Raw genomic sequence first — 11,746 nt, 5'->3', positions numbered from 1 at the left:
AGGCTCACGCTTAGTGTTTACAGCCCCGCAACCGAGCCATGAAGGAGGTAAAGGGTGCATTGTTCGCAGCTCAGCCGCTCGCTGCTCGCTCCTCGGGGAGGACTTTATAGCGCGGCCCTGGCAGCCGGGACAGGAAAGCCGGGCCCGAGAAGCGTGGGAACTGTCAGCGGCAGCGGTGCCTGAAGCCAGCCTTCCTGCCAGGAGCCAGCAGGCTCATTAAGGCTCTCCACCACGGCTGAGGGGGAAAAGGCGTTTTCCAGAGGCCGCTCTGAGAGAGAGCCACCGAGCCACCTCCTGACGTTGCTGTCCCCACCGGAGCAGGGGGAGTCAGAAGAAGGCATTCGACTTGGAGTCTGCCTCCTGGGTGTGGCACGCCCGGGGAGTCTGGTCTCCTCCGGGAGGTTCCAGGGGGATTGTGAAGACAAGCCAGACAAGTTCAAAATAAAAGAACATTAACCTGAAATGGACTGTGTTTGTTGTGCGCGCATGCGTGTGTGCGCGGGTGCATGAGAGGAGGGCAGGCGCTCTAGGTCAGAAGACGAAGTTCAGCAGGCGGTTCTGCTTTGCTCCACAAAGTCATCTCGCCAGCCACTCCCCCTTTTAAATTTTAATTTAAAATAAAGAACATTCTATTTTTAGAGAGACGAGACACGGAAGTGTCCCTGTGTGCAAACATATCAATGTCACAGGGGACAAGGGAATGTTTCCATGTTGGTTGTTCCAGGCCAAGGAGATGGGACAGCTCGCCTGTGCTGGGGGGGGGGGGAGTCTTTATAGAGCACGCATTATCAGAGCAAGTGGCCAAATTAAAGCGAGACAGACAATGACATGAGAGTGTTGCATCCCCAGAAACTGAGGACCAAAGCCCTGCCCTGCGACACTGCGGCTGGGTGTGGGACACCCCAGTCTAAGCCTGCGCTGCTGAGGCAGAGGCGGGCGGAGCTCTGTGACCTGTGCAGGAGCTCCACAGTGGCGCCCTGCACAGCTCTGAAACTCTGGCGAACGTCAATGCTCAATTCCAACGTTTTTAGGTTTGTCTCAAATCTGATCAATCTTTCCGCAGAGGTAGAGGACTTCCCACTGGAGGGAAAGCTTTCATCAAGTCGAGGACAGCTAGGGAGGGGGACCAGCTTGGAACCCGGGGGGGGGGGAGAATCGTCACTCATTGCAAATGTTCTGGTGTCCACACCGGGTTCTAAAAACCCCAGCACGGCTTGCACACTGGAAGATGAAGAAGGAGAAAGGCTGGGATACTTGGATGGGAGGTGGGGGAGCTGAGCGTTGGGGATGCTCCTGACAATCTCGCTGATGTCAGTCTGGAGGAAACGTGGAGTCAGGGTGTGGAAGAACAGAGTCGGTGCCAAGACTGAACCCCTAAGCTGGTGACATTCACTGAGAAGAGACCGCCGCGAGGCCGGCCCTCCCGGGCATCTCTCCTCTGGCTGGCCACTGCCTGGCGCAGGGGTCTCCCCTCGCCCTCACCCGGCCTTGGCACCCTGCGGTAATTTGAGGGCGCTCCTCAGAGGGGCAGCCTGTTCTCAAGACGCAGCTGCCAGCCAGGTCTGTCCCTGAGCTGGGGATGCTGGAATCGTGGTGGAGGAGCTGAACCCGGGCTTTGACTCTCAATGTTTTGCTTCTGTGAGCTGGTGGTTTCCCCAGGCAGCCCCCTGCAGAGGCCTGCAGAGCCCACGGGGCGCTAGATGGCGCCTATGGATGGATTCACCCGTGCTGGCAGTGAGCAGAGATGAATCCCAACAGCGAGAAAATCCCCCTCCATGGGCCTCCCTGCGACCTGTACTGCCAGATCCTGGAGGGCAGTGGGTTCAGGGGAGAGGCCCTAGAATCAGGCCCTGTCCTGCCCCCCTGTGTGTCAGGCCTGAGCACCCCCCTCACCCCAGCCTTAATTTCTCCCCTCTGTGAACTGGAACACTGTGCTCCCTCCCTCCCAGCCGCTGTTGAGGCTGGATTAAAGGAAGCAGTGAGCGTTGGCTGCCTTTACAGGTATTACTCTCATGGCTTCAAAGTCCACTGCCGCCTGGGGAAGAGCATTTGTCACTGAGGGACTGCCACCAGCCCCCTGCAGGGTCCATGCTGAGCTGCACACCCCACGCTGCGCTCCGGCACCAGACTAGCCAGTTCCTGCCTGACCCTATCAGCCTGCTTCTCCCACACACTGGGTTTCTCAAACCCAACAGAGCTCTTCGCCTCTTGGGGCCTGCTAGGCGTCCTTTGCCAATATCAGCTCCATCCCGGCTGGATTAACGCATTGACATACAAAGAAGGAGGCATTTGATCAGATCTGAAAGTTCCCTTTAAGACAAAAGAGCCTGTCCGTACTTTTGTAAGTGCTCCTTCCACCCAACCGAAGCTAATGGCTGTGGACAGAACGTGCCACCCCTAGAGGCCCAGGGTAGAGCAGAGTGGAGTGAGCGCACGGGGTGAGTGGAGTTCGGAGAGCCTGCGGTGCGGAAGGAAGATTTGTAACGTTCTGCTTGGCTTTCCTGCTACAATCCCACACTTCCCCCTAGTCAAAGCCTCGTGGCTGCGTATCATTTCCTGGATATCTTAGTGAAATAGACCTCAACTCACAGTGGCACCCGTTGTTTTTAAACTAGGACTCCGGTGAGACCCGGGAAGCCAAGACTAGAATCGCTGTGCACAGGCCGCAAGAAAGTGCAGCAGCGCCATCTAGTGGCCATTTGGGCTCCGTGCACCTCCTGGACCCGCACATAAGTAGCTTGGCAGATTTTTAAACCAACCAACATTCGCTTCCGCCTCGGTAAGAAACGCAAAAGCAAAACTGCTCACGAACCCCGGCTTGTTATTGCTAAGAGTCCCAAAAGGGCCGCTGGAACTGGGTTCCCCCGATGTTCAGGCGGGTCACGGACAGGAGCTGGCCAGCCCAGGACTCCCGGTGCAGGAAAGAAGGCCTTCCCCGAGAAACTTTCTCCAAAGGATCGAATCCTCAGGTAGAAACCCAGAGAGCACAAAAAGACTCAGCCAAAACTGCAGGCTGCTGTCTTGTCTCCAACGCTAAACACCTCAAGTCGGGAGCAGGAATCCACATTTCTGCCTAGGCTACACCTTCTCCCTGTGTGTCTGCAAAAGAAACCTGAAGAATCAGCATCTGCGTTCTCAGAACACCGCCACCTTTAGAGCGCTTGTTCTGTGCTAAGATTTACCTGCACAGCACAGCTTCTGTGCTGGTCCGATGAGGGCCATTCAGTCCATCTGTCCTGTCCTTATATTACAGTCCTCAGCAGGGAGTTCTGTCTGACACTTGGGCCAAAAGGTGGCTCCCATGCATTCATCCAATCAGCAGGGGTCGATATATTCTGAGAGCCGGTCCTCTGAAACACGCAGCCAGCAACCACATGGTAGCACATAGCTATTCTATAATGAGATCTGGTGCCCTCTTCTGGCTTGGAGAAATACATGCAGGCAGCATACTGTATAAATAATAAATAAGTAAACCTTAAAATAATAATAATAGTAATAAATAATACTCTGAGTGGAATTATGCATTGGGCACTGTAAACACAGTGTCTAAGGCCCATGAACAGTGTTCTGACTGGTCTTAAAATGTGAAGGAAAAAAACTATACTCTGTCCTGGATACTATTTAACTTTATTATGCCAGCAGAGTAACAAAATGTAATTTTTAACGTTCTTAGGCAGGGAAATGCTCTGGAAGGCAAAAATCTCCAGGACCCAGAGGTCGTGACAGTTCCACAGTGACATGGTTTGAGTGCCCTCAAAGCCAGGACAGATTCAGTCTTCTGGAGTTCCCGCTTAACATTTTCCTCTCTTAGTCGGCGGGGTTCTCTAGAGGAACAGAACTGATAGAATGAATATACGTGCATAATAAGAGAGAGAGAGAGAGAGAGAGAGAGAGAGAGAGAGAGAGAGAGAGAGAGAAAGAGAAAGAGAGAGAGAGGACTTATTGAAGTCACTCACTGTAGTCTGGCTAGTCCAGCCATGGCTGTCTCCTGATGGGAGGCCAGGAATCCAACAGTTCTTCACGCCACAAAGCTGGATGGCTCTGCTGCTCTTCGGGTTATGATAGAATCCTGAGGAAGTGCATTCTAATACCAGGGAAGGAACGCCTCAGCAGCAGGATGGATGGACTTACCAGAGAGACTGCGGGCAAGCAGGCAAAAAGCAAAAGCTCCTTCTCCCATGCCCTTTTATAGCAGTGCCACCAAAAGGTCCGGCCGAGATTTAGGTGGCTCTTCTAACTTCAAATGACCTAGCTTTAGGGGGGATCTTCCCACCTCGTATAATCCAATTAAGAAAAGTCCCTCACAGGTCCACCCAGCTGTTTGGGTTTTAGCTACTTCTAGATATAGTCATGTGGACAGCCCAGATTAGCCACTGTGAAAGACAGCGGACAAGACAAATACATCTGTCTGGACTCTTGGTTCTGAGAGACAAAACCGACTCCAACATTAGCCAAAGGAAGAGAATTTTAACTCTCACAACTGAAAACTCCAGGGACCGTTCCGGCTTCTGGGGGAACAGGATCAGGGTCTCAAACTAGAGTATGGAGTCTTGTTTCCCATTCCATTTTCTGGCCATCCCCCAGATGATAGCAATCTCCCACCTGTCCCACCTGGACCCCCTAAGGCACTCCTGTGTAGGGAATGCCACACTCTGACTGTTTCACCCTGTGTCTTACACACCCCTGCCCCCCTAAACCACATGCAGTCAGATGCAAGGAACACAGGAGACAAACATCCAAGCAACCTCTGGAAGAAGACAGGTGCTGGAGGTTGGGAGGTCGGTAAAACTCCCACTGTCCTCTGTGCTGCACAGTGCAGATGGCTGCCCATGCTTTTTGGCTGACAACCCTCGGCTTCCTTCAGCTCATGAAACCTCCTGGCATCCCAAGACCCCTTATGTCAAAGTTTAGGTTTTGCAGACGAGGAGAGGACAATAAATTCCTGACCTTTTAAGGCCACCTGCCCTGGAAACTGCAGGGCCAGAGGAGGAAGCCTAATCCAGAGAAAGTGGCCCAGGTTCAAAGGAGGAAGGAAATAGGAAGCTAAAATGCCCTCCCAGACACCATTTTCACCAAAGCCCATGCTGGTATGTTACTTCTCTGAGGCTGGGGCTTTTTTTTTTTTTTTTAATCTTTTTTTTTTTTTTTTTTTCACTTTCCACACAGATTTATTTCCAAACTACCTTTGCAGTGTGGTATTCTTGTGTTGCATTCTTCTCTACTTTTTCTTTTGTTATTTTATTTATGTGTTTGTTTGTTTATTACAATTTATTCCACTTTGTATCCCAGCTGTGGCCCCCTCCCTCATCTCCTCCTGGTTCCACTCTCCCTCCCTCTCCCCCACCCATGTTCCTCCCCTAGTCCACTGTTAGGGAAGTCCTCCTCCCCTACTATCTGACCCTAGCCTATCAGGTCTCATCAGGACTGTCTTGACCCTCACCTCATCAGGGGGAGGTGATCAAAGAGCAGGCAACCAAGTTCATGCCTGTGACTACTCCTGTTCCCCTTAGTAGGGAACCTACATGGAGACTGAGCTGCCCATGGGCTACATCTGAGCAGGGCTACATCTGACCTCTGGATTCATCAGTCTCTGAGGACCCCCCCACCCGGGGGCCAGATTTTTGGCTCTGTTGTTCTTGTGGAGCTCCCCTGCTTTTTCTAAAGTCAGCTTGCCCAATGCATCTACAAAGCCAGCAACCTTATGGTGTGAAACAGCTTCCCAAAGCAACTGCCAATCAAAACGCGTGCCATTGCTCTCAGAGAAAGGTTGGTCTCCATGTAAGTGCAGAACCACTGAGTTTAACACTGGTCATCACAGGCCACTCAAAAGCACCCACAACTAGGTTAGGACCACAAAGCTGGGCAAGTCAGAGCTAAGCAGCCATCCCAGAGCCCAGAGCCCAGAGCCCAGACCACAAACCCTGCTGTTACTCTACTACTCGTGTATTGTGACTCCCCAAAGGTAATCTAAACATTTCTTTTTACAGTCTCCTCTGCGTTCTCCCACCATGAGGCCCCTGTCCAGCCACTGCATCCTTAGCCCAAGTCTGCTGAGAGGTCAGCTCACAGCAGACTCAGCACACCCTCTGTGGCTTCCAGCATCTCTTGCTCTGAGCCAGTCACCCCTGAATCCTGATTCTCCTCTTCCTTGATCATTGCTGTGCCAGTGAGGGACACTGAGGTTAAGCAGCACAGGGGTCCCAAGAAGCCGGGCACTCCGAGGCTGAGCACAGCCCCGCCTGCCCCTTTGCCCACCATACTGTCAAGCCATTGCTCGGATGTGTGCTCGTGACCAGTCTCCGTGTGAAGACAGGAGCCACCAGCTCCTGAAGCAGAAGGTGCCTTCAAGAACATGCAGAGGATGATCACCACAATACATGGAGGCCTCCCAAAGGGTCTCTGTTCCCACTCAGAGTCCCAGGACAGCCTGAGATACCTAACTCTTCCCTATACGCCCTACCCAGCCATCACCAGGAACTCTGGCTGAGAAACTTACTGGGTTGTGCCCCGCCCACCCGCCGGGGGGGGAGGGGGGATGTGTCCATAAAGGACGCATCCTAAGAAGGCCGCCAGACTTGGAAGAACCCAACATGGATTTTGGATTGGATTGAAATTGGAAATTCAGTTGGAGTTGAATTTCAACAGAACAAAAGCACCCTGATCTCAAATTGAGAGTCCCGGAGGAGCCTGGTACACGGTGGACAGGAGGGTCTCGGGAACGCTGTTATCTGCTGTGAGCCTCTGTGACCTGGGCACCCCCAGACGCTAGCCACACATCCAAATCCCTTCAGCTTCCCAGTGGATCCTGCTCGAGAAGCTGTCCTTTTACAAAGGGGCAACAACCGGCGGGGCTGAGGAGAAAAAGCCAGGCCACATAAGAAATAGAAAACCTAAAAGCAAACGTGTGTCCAAACTGAGAGAGAGAGGAAAAACAAAAACACCTAACCCAAATCACAGACGGATGCTGAACCTCCCTGACGGCCAGCTGCCTTTCTCACCGGAAGCTGCTGCGGAGCTGGTGCAGAGGGAGGAAGCCAGCAGGAGAGAGCTGCATGGGGAGCACGAGGAGGAGAGAGGACAAGAAGCGCCGACTGAAGGCCCTATTCAGAAGTCTCTATTTTTCTCTCCTGTGGCGATGTCCCAGCACTCGAATTTGGGAAATGGGGTGGTCCACCCCAGCCCCTTTTTAGAACAAATACATTGTTGTACCAGCGCAGACACTCGGAGTGGTGGGGGCGGGAGGAATGAGTGGTACCTGGCGCTCTCTATTTCTTTCCCTAGGGGAACACGTAGTGTTTATTAGGGACACACGCCGGGGGAGGGTGGGGAGAGGCTTCTGGGACTTTGCAAGACGCGGTTGAAAGCCCCAGAACTGCCCGGCCGCGTGGTTTGTGCGAGGTTGCCATCGTGTGGCAACTGCAGGTATTGCTCCGGGAACCCAGAGCGTATGCGTGCAAGCTTGGTTTTGTTGTCGTGTTTGTTTGTTTCTTTGTTTGTTTGTTTGTTTGTTTGTTTTTCTCATTAGCAATTTTTTCTTTAAATTATGATACCTTTACATACTATCTTGAAGACAGAGGCTGTGGCTATGAACTTACCTATAGTAACCTTAAGTACTAAAGTATTCTTTTCTTTGGGGGGTGTATTTTTTTTTTACTTTATTTTTATTTCAGCTTATTTTCTTTATATCTCAAGAGTGGCCCCCTTCCTCAACTCCCACTCCCGACTCCTTTGCCTACTTCCCACTTCTCTCCCTTTTCCTCCAGAAAAGAGGGGCCCCTTCCCCCATTTTAACCTTCCCCAGCACAGCAAGTCACATCACACTGAGGCATATCCTCATCCCCTGAGCCCGAGCAAGGCAGCCCTGCCAGGGGGGAGTGATCTAAAGGAAAATGAGACTCAAATGCTGTCGTCTGCTCTGAGTCTTCCCCAGGACACTTCCCAAGCCATGACGTGGGCCTTCGCTGGGGCAAGCAGAATGTGTAAGGATTCTTCTCAGTGAGGGTAGTCAGAGGGTTCTACATAAAAGGCAGTCTCCGTTACGGGGCTGGTGTTCCATGGTTATCTTGTGGCATGCCCTTGTGTCAGGGTTAGAGTCCGTGTTGAGAGTTCCTGCCGTCCCCCTTCCCCCCCCCCCCCCCCCCCCGTGTGCAGGGTCCCAGCCTACCACCAAGCAGGTACTCAGCTAACCTGAAGTTCTCGGAGAAGGTGGACTCTCAGATGTGGCATGGGCCCCAGAGCTCAGGAGAGGGCTGCCTGAGGGTTCCCGGAGGCCTAAGAGCAAAACTATGGCATTTCAGAGAGAGGGACGGACAAATGATCGCCGTGAGGTCACGAGCAGAACAGACAAATGGAAAGAAAGAAACCTGCAGCCTGCAAGTCACAGCGTCAGGCTGCCGCCAAGGAAGGCATCAGCTGGTGCCAACAGTCACAGGCAGGGCCCAGGTGGGAAAGGCCACCAGCTCACCAGGCGGCCAGCATGGCTGAAAGCATGAGCCCAGGAACGGCAACAGAACAGCAACGGAACAGCATGAAGGCGCCACCAGTGTGAGGCAGGATTGGCCATTCCAGCATGGGCGAGCCCCTCCCGTCCAGCCCTCTTCGAGAAGAACGAAGTTCGGCACTGTTTGGGGGTGACACGGGAAGGTATGTGAGATAGCCCGGATTGCATTCTCTGCCGTTCGGTAGGGTGGAGATGTAGTTCTGATTACACACAGCTGAGTGACAAGCCTGTCGGTCAGAACTGAACACAGACGCCCTTTGGAATCCCGAGAGGATCAGTCCCAGAACTGCAGCACCCTGCCAGGAGTTGAGACTCCCCAGTGCTTCATATGAAATGATGAATCTGCACAGAATTTGCCCACACCCTCCCTGAAGGCTAGGCTATCTCTAGAAGACACAGTATCTGATGTATAAGTGCTGTGTGAATAGCTATTAAACTGTACCATTGGGGAGGGGAGGTAATGACCAGGAAAGACAGGCTTTCATGGACAGTGACATGGCAACTTTTGCTCTTTATTTATGTACTATTTCTTCAATGTATGGATATTCTGTCTGTATATATGCATGCCTGCCAGAAGGCATCCGATCCCATTAAAGATGACTGTGAGCCACCATGTGGTTGGGGGAATCGAACTCAGGACCCCTGGAAGAACAGCCAGTGCTCCTTACTGCTGAGCCATCCATTCAGCTCCGACCAGCAACTTTTTAGAACACGCTCCATGTATTGTGGGCTCGCAGAGGGGGAGCCAGCAAAGGCTACCTACACGCTAAGGATTGAGGTGGAGTCTTTACAAGCAAAGGCTTCTGTACTGATGTCAGCCCTTGAGCTTTCAGAGGGTCTTTCTGGGTCTGTTGGTCCAGCAAGGCCCATAAGGCTTGGAAGTGCAGTGTCTGGCCCAATCTTATCTACCTCAGTAGCTAGGCACTGGCCTACCTACAGAAGACCCTAAGTCTGATCTGCATACATGCACACACACACACACACACACACACACACACACACACACACACGTGTACTTTTTTTCTAACACAGAAACTGTAGAATCCCAGCATTGGAGAAGCTGAGGCTGGCTGACCCAAGATCAACTAGGACTAAACAGAAAAATCAAAAACAGAAAAGAGAAACCCTAAGTGGTTTTTATTTTCATTTTTTAAAGTTTTTTTTTTTATAATTTATTCATTATATATCCCAATTGAAGCCCCCTCCCTCAACTCCTCCCAGTGCCATCCTTCCTCTCTCTTCCCCCCTATTCCATTCCCCTAGTCCACTGAAAGGAGGAGTTCTCCTCCTCTGCCATCTGCCCATAGTTTACCAAGTCTCATCAGGACTGCCTGGGTCCTGTTCCTCTGTAGCCTGGCAATACCAAATTGCCAGGGGCGGAGTGATCAAAGAGCAGTCAACTGAGTTCATGACAGAGGCAGCTCCTGCTCCCCTTACTAAGACACCAACATGGAGACTAAGCTGCCAATCAGTTATACCTAAGCAGGGAATCTAGGTCCTCTCCATGCATGGTCCTTGGTTGGTACATCAATCTCTGCAGCCCCCTGGGCTCAGATTTTTTAGCTTTGTTGGTCTCCTTGTGGGGCTCCTGTCCCCTCCATGTCCTTCTTTTCCACCCCCATCTTCTTCCATAAGACTCCCTGAGCTCTGCCCAAAGATTGGCTGAGTCTCAGCATCTGCTTCGATCTCGTTGGGTGGAGCCTCTCAGAGGACCCTCTATAGCAGGCTCCCATCCTGTTCCCTCTCTTCCACCACTTCTGGTGTCTATCCTGTTTGCCATTCTGAATGAGATTTAAGCATCCTCCCTAGGGTCCTCCTTGCTGTTTAGCTTCTTTAGGTCTGTACATTTTAGTGTGATTATCCTATACAGTGCGGCTAATATCCGCTTAAAAGTGAGTGTATACCATGAGTGTCTTTCTGTCTCTGAGCTACCTCACTCAGGATGATCTTTCCTAGTTCCATCCATTTGCCTGCAAATTTCATGATTTCCTTGTTTTTAATAGCTGGGTAGTATTCCATTGTGTAAATGTACCACACAGTACTGCTATCAACTCACATCTCAGAACACCTGAGGGCCACTTCAGAGGCCCAGCACTGGGCGGTCATGGCCACCGGACTACATGTGCAAGCGACATCCCATCCTGCTCTTACTTTCTATTTCCAGTATCACTAAGGCTCTCCACAAGCTTGCTGCTCCGGCGCTTACTAGATTCCCTGGCTCTACCTTCCCTCTGCCTGCTCATTGTCCAGAGGCCCAAAGGAATGTAAAGGAAACTTGTGTGATGAAAATGAGGGTGCAAAGGATCAGCCAATTCCATGCAGCAGCCCTCCAACTTTCACAGAGGCACCTGTGAAAATGCCGTGGCCATTTATAGGATTATTCTGTGGCACGAAAGGCACTTTCTAGCCGCAGACCACTAACACTCTACAAAGAGAACTGCAAATTCAAACATTCAGATTCCTCCGGTAGACAGGATGTGAGTCAGGATTCTCGAAAAGAACAGAACCGATGGGATGAGATGGGATTTGGTGTGTGTGTGTGTGTGTGTGTGTATGTGTGTGTACTAAAAAACACATCCACTGTCTTAGTGTTCTATTGTTGTGAGGAGACACATGAGAAAGCATTTAATTGGAAGCCTGCTTACAGCTTCAGAGGGCCAGTCCATTATCACGGCTGGAAACAGGGAGGCAGGCAGCCACGGTGCTGGAGAAGTAGCTGAAAGCTCCATCCTAATCAGCAGGCAGAGAGAGACACTGGGCCTGGCACAGGCTTTTGAAACCTCAAAGCCCACCCCCAGTGACATACATACCCCAGCAAGGCCACACCTCATAATCCTTCCCAAACAATTCCACTAACTGGGGACCAAGCATTCATACAAATGAGCCTATGGCGACCATTCTCATTCAAACTACCACATTCTGTTCCCCATTGGCAGCCATATCATAATGAAAAATGTACTTAATACAAGTTCAAAAGTCACCATAGTCTTTCAATTTCACCACTGTGTTGAAGTCCAAAGTCTCTTCTGAGACTCCCGCAATCTCAACTATAACCTCCTATAAAATAAGAAACAAAATTACGTACTTCCAATATACAATGGTGCAGAATATACATTACTTTTTTAAAGGGGAGGGAAGGAGGACATAGTGCAGGAACACTGGACCAAAACAAGACCGAAAGCTAGCTTGGCAAACTCCAAATTCAGCATCTCCATGTCTGACGTCAAAGTGCTCTTCAGATCTCCA

The sequence above is a fragment of the Meriones unguiculatus genome, chromosome 14 (genome assembly GCF_030254825.1).
Source record: "Meriones unguiculatus strain TT.TT164.6M chromosome 14, Bangor_MerUng_6.1, whole genome shotgun sequence".
Taxonomy (NCBI): domain Eukaryota; kingdom Metazoa; phylum Chordata; class Mammalia; order Rodentia; family Muridae; genus Meriones; species Meriones unguiculatus.
This window is presented reverse-complemented; position numbering follows the sequence as displayed.